We start from the raw sequence: 9,070 nt of genomic DNA on the forward strand, positions 1-9,070 counted from the left end.
GGGAGGGAGAGAAGAAAGAGCGGGGCCGCGGAGGGCCGCGCCTCGGCTCCCGTCGCCCTCGCCGGGGCTGGGGCGGTGAGTGAGGGGCGAGGGGCGCCGCGGAGGGAGGGCGGGGAGCAGAGACAAAGGAAGACGCCTCCGGGGACCCCGGTGTCCGTGGGGAGTCGTGGCTCACGGCGCAAAGGACCGCGCGGAAGAGGACTGGAGGGCGGCGGCACAGACGGAGACGCAGGGGCAGGCGGGGGCAGCGGCGGGGGCGCGAGGGCGCTGGGGTGCGGGGTGGGGGGGGTGGGGGGCTGGGGGGGGTGAGGTGGGAGCCGGGGCCGGGGAAGGAACAGGGGTGGGGGGAGAGGAGGCAGGTGCTGGGGCGGGGTGGGGGTGGGGAGCTCGGGACTGGGTGGGCGGAGCCAGAAGGTGTGGGGCGGGGTCAGGGGCGGGGCGGGTCCCCTACCGCTCCCACCCGGCTACGCTGGGCCGTACTGCGTGTGTCAGCGGCCGAAAGCGCGGCGGAGGGCCGGAGGGTCATCAGAGTCCACGCAGCGGGGCTCGGGTCTGCACGCGGGACCCCACTCTACGCTGCGGTGTGCGTGTGGTCGTGTGTGCTTCTGTTGGCCCCGCCCCGGCGTGCGCATGTGGGGTAAGGGTCCCCAGGTACACACACAGGTGGGGAGCGCGCTGGGCCCCACATGGAGGGTAGAGGTGGCAAGAAAGGGCGACCCTCCCGGGGAACTGGTGGCAACATCTCAGACCACCCGCGTACCCCCACCCCACCTCCCCTCCGGGCGTTTTGAGAAACATGCAAATGAGTTCCTTGTAAAGAAGTGTTATGCAAATAGTCGCGGGACTCCCGGCGCGGTCCCGCGAGCCTGGAGCGCCCCCCAGAGGCCACCAGGGAACGTCGGGGCCGTGACGTCACAGCCGGGCTAGGGGCTCCTGGTCCTTCTCGGAGTCCGGCCTGTCCACATCCGCCCCCAGAGGACGCCTCTTTCCTGGTCCCTGCCTGCTTGGAGAAGGGGGCGGGGGTCGCGCACTGTCCCCACCATCCACACCAGTCATGTCCTACCCTCCGCAGCCAGGATCCCATTGGTGGCCATCTCTATGACCAACACCTTCACTACCCTGCAACTCCATCCCTTCACTGCCCACAGCCCTCCGGGAGGAACCTTCAAGCGCCCACTGCCACACCCACCAAGCTGGCCGCTTCCAGCCTGGACCTGGTCACATGCCCTTGAGTCTCTGCAGTGACCTCTGTCTGTCCCTCTCTTAGAGTCTGCCAGCACTTTCTGAGGAGAGAGAGAGAAGCTTGGCCTCCAAGGTACAGTGGGTACCTCTTCTTCAACTTGGCATCAGACCTCCCTCCCAGCCCCATCCTGGGACCCCTTCTGGTCCCTATCCCAGCAGAAAAGATGTTAATTGCACCACTGCTTCCCTCCTCCCCCCACATGCTCAATCATGTCCATCCACACTCCACACTCCACATAACTGCCCACTCACACACTGCACTTAGGACCCCGCAGGGTTATCTGTATGTGTGGTCAGAAGGTCCCCCTTTCCGCCAACCTGCTATTGCCACAGCCACCAGTGCCACCCCTGGTCGCAAGGTCTCATCTCAGTCTACGTTAGGAAAGAAGCACTGGCCACACTATGGAGCTCCTCTGCCCTGGAATAGGCCCTTCGTGGTGCCAAGTCCCCGCCCATCCAGAGAAACACCACCCCTGGCACCCACAGCGGTCTTAGTGCCTCAGCTCTCACAAGCCTCCAACCGAACTCTCCCTATAGTCCCTCTACTCTGCAATGTATTCATCTGTGTCATAAACATGTTCTTAGCCAACCCCACAGTCCCCCCTGGTCAGGTAGGCTCCTCCACCCTCCCCCCAACTTTTTGCCCGCCCCCCCCCCCAACTCCCTCAGTAAGAGCACCCATCGGCAGCCAGTAACCAGTTCTATGAGGTCCAACTCCTTTGACTCCTTTCCATCCCGGGGCCAGGCACACTAGTGCCACATTCCACACAGGGTTAACCCATCCTGTCAGGGTCCCCCATCACCAACAGCAGAGGTTAGAATCTGAGGTCCTCATGAAACTGTGCAGGAAAAGCCAATCAACTAAGTGGTTTCCTCACCTCACAGTGCACTGGACCCAAGCAGCAATCCATCAGACCACCTGGCGACCCCGGCCCCTGGTCAGCCTCACCTTCACCTCAGGGGTGCCTCCCACCCTCTACCTCGCTTCATTGGACCTTGGCACTTCTTACATCACACTGATAGTGCCAGCAGCTCCCCAGGACGCCACCCTGGACTGGGAGCACCCAGGGCAGGGTCTGACTTTTTATCTTCTCAAGGCAGGGCTTGGCTCAGAGCCCAAAGACTTGGTGTGGCGAGCCCAAGCAATTCACACATTTCCCCATTTACTTGTCACTGCAGCTCCCCCAGGGTCTGCATCCCTAGACTCAAAGAGGGCCACAGCCAGTACTGGGGTCAAACCCCAAGCAATGTTCACATGCCCACACATGGACCCTGTCAGCTGCTGCCATACCTCATGGGTGGGCACCACAGGAGGAGGGGCATAAAGGAACCAGGGTGTGGGAGGGGAAAGTCTAGGGATCAGTGTACACCTGGGGTGGGGTGGGGGCTGGCAAGGGATTGTCTCCGTGGGCAGATGGGCTGGCCTTCAGATGCTTATTTGAAGGGGAGAGACTGACCCACCGGGCCAACATGGGGGTGGGGCTTAGGGCCTGGCTTGGGGGATGGGGAAGCAGCAGGCAGCCAGTCCTTCTTGGCCCCAGTCAGAGTCTGAGCCCCCCACAGGGGCTCCACGCCTTCAGAGAGACAAAGGGCCATTGAGGCCCCAGGCCCAGTAGGGGGAGGGGAGTGCAGGCTACCAGAGCTATTTTGGGATCTTCAGACTCAAAATCATTTAGCCCTGACCAGCCCACGCAGGCACATGCCCTAGGAAGGAACAGAGAACATTTGGAGCCAGAAATTAGCCTCTCTGGTCTCTGGGCTCACACACAGCAACATGTGACTGCACAGATGTGCACATACACATTCAGTGTTCCAGGTGTCACCCATGCAGAGACCCAAGTACACCCACTCGCTCAAGTTTGCCCCAGAACTGGGTGCTGTCCCAAGTGCACAGCTCACCGGCAGGAATACACACTGGGTTCTCACACGCACATGCCCTCTCACACACACCTCTAATGCTGAGGCCTCTGCCCCCCCCCCAACCCCTGCCAGTGCCACCTCGTCCGTCTACTCCCCCGAATCCTTGGGGATCTTGAGGTTCACAGCACACCTGTAGGGAGTGCAGCACCCGCTGCCTGGAGCAGAGCAATATCGCATGGACCTAGCTGGCCCGGTCACAGGTGTCTGGCTGCTCTGGTGGGGGAGGGGAAGAGGCCCAGACAGAGCAGCCCCTACCCCCAGGCTCCAGCTTCCTGGTGTCTGCTCTCAAGCTGCAGCCATCCCCTCTCCCTGGGCCTCAGCAGACAATGGGCATTTCACAGTGGGATGTCGCTGCTGGCCCAGGGCCAGTCACTGGGAAGGAGGCCTTATCAGGCCCAAGCTTCAGAGTCTCACCTCAGGTGCGGCCAAGAGGTACCCATGTTTGACTCTGCAGGCTGTGTGTCCACCGCCTGGCTACCAGGCAAGGCCCACACTTCCGCTGGGCACTCCACGCTGCAGGGTGGTGGCATTCCAGGAAGCCAGCTGCTTGACCAGCAGTCTCTGTACCCATCCCTCACTCCTTCATACTGCTTATGGGTGCCCCGGGCCCTGTACGCACCGGCCCGTCTGAGCTCCCTCTCGGGGCAGGCTGAGTATATCCTGAGTCAGACAGGCTCTCCGCCCTTGGCGAGATTACCATGTAGCAAGAGGTGCACTAGATTGGAGGGCCTGAGGGATGACATCTATATAGAGACCTGGATGATTCAGAGAGGGATCTGCACAGATCAGTAGGGAGAGCTTCCAGAGGTGACTACAAGTGATGCCAGTTTGGAGAAGCCTGAAGGTGGCAGGGATGAGGAGTAGGAGATAAGGAGCCAGAAGGGTGGATCCTCAGGTGGGGCGGGGGTGGGGGGGGGAGCACTGGGGGAGAGAGCCCAGTTCAAGGCCTGGACACTTGCCAGGATAGTGGCTGTGGTCACCAGGGGGCGCCCTCTGAATAGAGGAGGAGGAGAGTGGGTGCCTGGAGAAAAGGTAGGGATGGAGTGGGGCTGAACCATACACTCCGTCCCTCTTCTCCAGACAGCCCCAAATCCACCAGTTTTTGGTCAGGCCCTGCCCACATCCAGGAGGAAAAGACAGCTGGGGGAGTCAGGGAGGCAAGTGTGGACAGTGCGTGGCTGAGTCAGGGAGTATTACTGCTGAGTGCCTGGCTGTGTCAAACTGGGTACCTTGGGGGGGGGGCAATGGGGGATGCACAGACTGGCACCAAGGTCTGAGTGGGGGAGCTTTATGCAGGTGATGACTGGGTGGCTGTCACGATGCACAGGAGTGGCAGACAGATACTCACAGGGACGGGAAAAGACAGAGAGGTTCCGAGAGCAAAGGGGCAGAGAGACAGAACCCAGAGAGGACAGAGCTGCAGACAGAAGAAAAGAGGCAGTAATGGGACTCTGTAGGCAGAGCTTCCTCCCAGGCGGAGAGCGAATGGGACTCGCACTGCGGGTGCTGTCAGTGGTGGGAAGGCTTGGGGTCACAGGGCGAGGATCAGCTTGCTCTCAGCCAGCCGGCTGGAGCAATGGATTCTGGTTTTCCGGCCCTTTCCCCTGCACCACGCCTAAGCCGCTTTCTCCCACCCCTCATTCAAGCTATGGGGGCACCTTCTGTTCCCTGCACCCACTGAGCCTTGTACTGTCTTCTGTGCCCAGAACAGCTCTTCCCCTTTGCCCTCACCTGTCAACACCTGGCTCACACCCAGTCTCCTTGGGAGACCAGCAGGACCCTTGCAGGTGGCAGCCTGACCCCCTTTCTCGTGAGGATCTGGTGCTGGGCTGTGAACGGGTGTGCGGAGGAAGGAACCACGGGCTGGATTCATGGATGGGCGTAGCCTCACTGCCTCCCCCTCCAGGAGGAAGGGGACATACCCTCTTCTATGGCAGGTGGGAACAGGCCACAGTGTGGCCCAGATGTCTGTGCTTTTATTCCTCCCAGATGTGCACTGGAGCCTCTCTAACCTGTGGACAGAGGGACAGGAGCCTCCAGCAGCCATGCCAGGCTGCCTGCTTCTCCCAGGGCAGGGGCAGGGGGACTGAGAGGACAGGCAGGGATGACTCAGGTCCACCTTAGGCCAGCCACAGACTCGGCCCTCCTGACTCACCCAGCTCGACTCCTTAGCTGCCCTGCCACCCTCAGAGCCCTGTGTCAGACTCAGGGTCCCATAGGCACATGCTGGGATAGTGAACCTGCCTGGCCCCCAGGGACTCTCTCCTGTCACCACAGCCCCTTTTTCTCATTATTGAGAAACCACTGTGGCCACTCCCAGGAGAGCCTGCAGGAGGAGGTGCCCAGCTCTTTGCCAGGCACAGGGTGGGCAGGAGGCAGGAAGTAGGACAACCAATAGCAAGCAGAGGCCGGGGCCCTGTCCTAAGGCCCCTGAGACACAAGCAAAGGTTGCCTGCAACCTGCCAGCTGGCAGAGCACCTGCAGGGCTCCTGTCCCAGGAAGCTCAGGGACACAAGGGTGGCAGAAACCACAAGCCACCAGCTGGGGCTCTGACCAGAATTGCCATGTGCCTGGATCAGTATGTCTGTGGCTGCAGGCACCCATGCACACACACGTGCAGGCCACACAGCTGGAAACAGCTGGCTGCATGTGAGGACAGAAATTTCCCCTTCTCCAGAGCCTCTACTCCACGGGGGGAGGGGGGGGCCGGGGGGGCGGAGGGGGACGCGAGAGGGGCGCGAGAGGGGCTGGCTTCCCCTTCCCAGGTCCAGCTGTAAGCAGCCCTGGCAGGGGGTCTTCCTCAGAGGAAGTTCTCAGGATCTGCCCCGGTGGAGAGGCCCCTCTAAGGGTAGCTTCTCTCCCTACTGGAGGCTCCACCAGAGGCCTAGGTTGCCCCCTCTCCAGATCAGAACCACAGCCTCAGGCTTGAACGTGACCCCTCCTAAGCCCCAGTGTAGAACCTAGGCGGGGGCACATCACCCTCCTTCACTGAGCGGTTGTTATCATTAGGGTAACCGTCGCTGGGGTGCTGTCTCTCTGTTTCTCTGAGTCCCCTTTTCCTCATCAGTCAGCACTTCCAGTGAGAACTTCCTGGGACTCTGAAGCGCACGGGACTCCGTGGGCTCTGCGGTGACAGTGCCTGCAGCCCCCAGCCCAGCCCCAGCCAGGCTCCAGTGACCTGGGTGGGGAGCCTTGAAGCCCCTGCTCCAGTGGCAAGGGGCGTGCCAGGGCCAGGAGGGCAGGACAGGAATGGGAGCACATACTCTACCCCACCCCCAGGTCTCTGCGCAAGGGCAGTAGAACTTGTGAAGATGGGGGGCGTGCAGGGTGCACCGGGCTTGGATCCCACCGACAGAGGCAAAGGACTGGGATGGGGGTGGGAAGGAGGCCTGTTTCTACAGCTGTTTTCCACCCTCCTGTGGTGACAGGGGGCAGGCTTTGATTCTCATGGGGTTGGGGGTGGAGGATTAACCCTACAGGAAGGAAGGGACACAGGGCTGGGCTGGACCCTGGGCCCCAGCCCCACCCCCACTCCCAGACCCGCCCTCCCCACTGCTGTCCTGCTCTCAGCCTGGGAGGACTGGGAGGGTGTGGGTGGGGAGCCGCCAGACCCAGGCCAGCGAGTGCCGATCAGGGCATAACCAGTGCCCCCCCGGAACAGGTTCGGCCAGCACGGCTCGGGGAGGCCCAGTGAAGAGAAGGAGATGGAGGACAGTTCCAAAACAACCTCTTTTTTCCATTTCCAACCTGCAGGGGCTGGGGCTCCTCTCTGGGTGGGGAGCAAGGGGGTGTGTGGGATCTGGAAAAAGCCAGGAGCTCTTTTTACCAGCTTAGCCCTGCCCAAAGGGAAGACATCCCAGGGAAGTCCCAGGAGAGCAAGCAGAGCCCCCCGCTGGGACTACCCCATCGAATGTACACTAAAATCAAAGCCAAAGCCAGCAGGTGCCCCAAGCACCTGACTTCCTGCCAAGGACTCCGGAGGTGGGGCAGGACCGCACAGTGAGGGGTCGTCCCCAACCTGGGCAGACTCCCTCCCCGCAGCAGTGGAAGGGGAGAAGAGTAGAGCAGACAGCCTCCAGTCTGGGCCTGCCTTCTCTCAGCCCTCCTGGCTGACCTGCCTGGGAGGAGGGGCTCAGGAGGACACGGGTGGGGTCTGCAGGGGGTGGGGTGAGAACCCCGTCAGAAGAGGGCAGAAGAGGGAACACGGAGACGCTGCCTTCCACTTCAGCAGGGAGGAATGTGGGGGGGTAGGGTATGAATGGGGGGGGATGCAAGAGCTAGCTGCCTAGAACCCTCCCCTGAATGCCTACCTGCCCCCACACTGCAGAGAGCCAGGCTCGGTCTGAGGGTGTCTGCCACCCACACCCAGCTCCAAGGCCTGTGGAGCCTGAAGGAAGTCAGAGGGCGCAGGACCTACTGGCACCCGTAGCACTGCCCTCCTTAAGGCCCTAGACAGCTGGCCTGGCAGGCAGGAAGGGAGGGCACTCACTAGAATCAGGCCTGCCAGGCTGGGCTGGGGATTGCGGCTGCCAGGACCCCCTTCAGGGCTGGGCAGGGCTGGGCAGGGCCAATGCCAGACTCCCTCTGACCCTGTCCCTGAGCCAGGACCCCAGCCCTTGCCAGGCCCCAGCGAGGGCAGACAACACTTCCTTTCTCTGCTCTTGGCTCCTAGTGGGGAGGGAAGGGCCACAGGCCTTCAGACAGGCCCATGTCCCTCCTGGGGGCTACAGGAGAAGCCCCAGGACCAGTCTTCTTGAGGTGAGTGTGGGGAGAGTGGTGGGAGTGTGTGGGTGGTGTCCAGACCAGGGCAACATGGCCCGAGCACTGGAGGCAATGCGGCTCAGCTGCCAGCCTGGGCAGGCTCTTGGTGCGTGGGCAGCTGGCACTGGCAGAGGCCGGGCTACTTCTCTGACAAAGCAGGCGGCAGGGGTCTCCCTCGCAGAGGCTGCCCCAGAGCAGCAGGCCTCCCTCACCCAAAGGTGGCGCACGGGGAGGGACACATACCTGTCTCAGTTATGCCAGGAATGTGGTTCCCCAGGCAGAGGACAGGAGGAGGAGGAGCCTTCCTGGGGGCTGGAGGCTGGGGAAGGGGCCAGACCCGGCAGAGTCAGGAAGACCCTGTAGGCCCTGGGGGTGAAACTGAGAAAGGCAAGTCCAATGTGTGCTGCCCAGCGGCAGGTTCCCCTTCAGGGCACTGCCAGGAGCAGTGCTCAGGCAGTGAGGAGGAGGGAGCAGGCGGAGGATATGCCCCAGGGGGTGGGGTGGGCCCCCCCACCTTGGCTGCTCTGGGCCTTTAGGAATTGGGGGAGGGCGCAGCAGGTGGGCGCGGGGCGTACACACAATGGGACTCAGGGTGACTTCCGTAGATTCGGGGCTACCCAGGCTTCACTCTGGGCCCTACGGGGCTGAGACAACAGTGGGGGCCCTGAAAACAGGATGGGGTCAGAGTCAGATGCGGGACGGTCAGCTTGGCTCCAGCCCTGTCCATCCATCTTCCTTACTAGGGTGAGGCCCTTGATTCCCAGAGAGCCTAGGGTGGAGTCTTGGGGTGGGGTCCAAGGTCCTTATCTCAGGCAGAATAGGAGGCGGGCCAATCTCCCACCCTCACCCAGCTTGGAAAGAAAGCTGGGCATGGAATTAATACTTCCCCCAGCCTGGACCTAGCTCTCCAGATCTTGTGCCTCAGGCCTCATGAGCCTCAAGGGGGGGGCCCCGATGGCCCTCTGACCCTGGGCCATTGGGATCCATCAACCCTGTCCTAGCTCCTGGCCCTCCCAGTCTGGCCCCCCATGACACCCTGGTTTGCTTTCAAAGCAGAAATCTATGTCACTCAGCTCAAAACTTCCAGGCACCCTACAGTGGGACCCCAAGCTCCTGGTCTACACCCCCCCCCCCCCCCCCCCCCCCC

At 62.1% G+C, this 9,070-nt stretch overlaps 1 protein-coding gene across 8 annotated transcripts in view; it reads right to left on the minus strand.

Annotated features, from left to right (window-relative positions):
• Positions 1-9,070, minus strand: part of AGRN (agrin) — a 33,832-nt gene that overhangs the window by 20,142 nt on the left and 4,620 nt on the right. The window lies entirely within an intron of this gene.

The sequence above is a fragment of the Suricata suricatta genome, chromosome 8, assembly GCF_006229205.1.
Source record: "Suricata suricatta isolate VVHF042 chromosome 8, meerkat_22Aug2017_6uvM2_HiC, whole genome shotgun sequence".
In the NCBI taxonomy this organism is placed as follows: domain Eukaryota; kingdom Metazoa; phylum Chordata; class Mammalia; order Carnivora; family Herpestidae; genus Suricata; species Suricata suricatta.